The sequence below is a fragment of the Schistocerca nitens genome, chromosome 8 (assembly GCF_023898315.1).
Source record: "Schistocerca nitens isolate TAMUIC-IGC-003100 chromosome 8, iqSchNite1.1, whole genome shotgun sequence".
Lineage (NCBI taxonomy): Eukaryota > Metazoa > Arthropoda > Insecta > Orthoptera > Acrididae > Schistocerca > Schistocerca nitens.
Genome location: NC_064621.1, coordinates 567,442,370 through 567,443,109, shown reverse-complemented (window position 1 = coordinate 567,443,109; position 740 = coordinate 567,442,370).

The following is a 740-nucleotide window of genomic DNA, read 5'->3' as shown; positions in this document are numbered from 1 at the left end:
GGGTTCCCAGATAGATGCCGTGTTTCTTGCCTTCACCAAGGCATTTGATACAGTTCCCCACAGTCGTTTAATGAACAAAGTAAGAGCATATGGGCTATCAGACAAATTGTTTGATTGGACTGAAGAGTTCCTAGATAACAGAACGCACCGTGTCATTCTCAATGGAGAGAATTCTTCCGACGTATGAGTGATTTCAAGTGTGCAGCAGGAGAGTGTCGTAGGAACGTTGCTATTCACAGTATATGTAAATGACCTCGTGGATAACATCGAAAGTTCACTGAGGCTTTTGCGGATGATGCTGTTGTATATCTAGAGGTTATAACAATGGAAAATTGTACTGAAATGCATGAGGATATTCAATGAATTGACACATGGTGAAGGGAATGGCAACTGAATCTCAATGTAGACAAGTGTAATGTGCTGCGAATACATAAAAATAAGGATTCTTTATCGTTTAGCTACAATATAGCAGGTCAGCTATTGGAAGCAGATAATTCCATAAATTATCTGGGAGTAGGCATTAGGAGTGATTTAAAATGGAATGACCATATAAAATTAATCGTAGGTAAAGCAGATGCCAGACTGAGATTGATTGAAAGAAGCCTAAGGAAATGCAGTCCGAAAACAAAGAAAGTAGGTTACAGTACACTTGTTCGCCCACTGCTTGAATGCTTCTCACCACCAGATAGGGTTGATAGAAGAGATAGAGAAGATCCAACGGAGAGCAGCGCGCTTCGTTA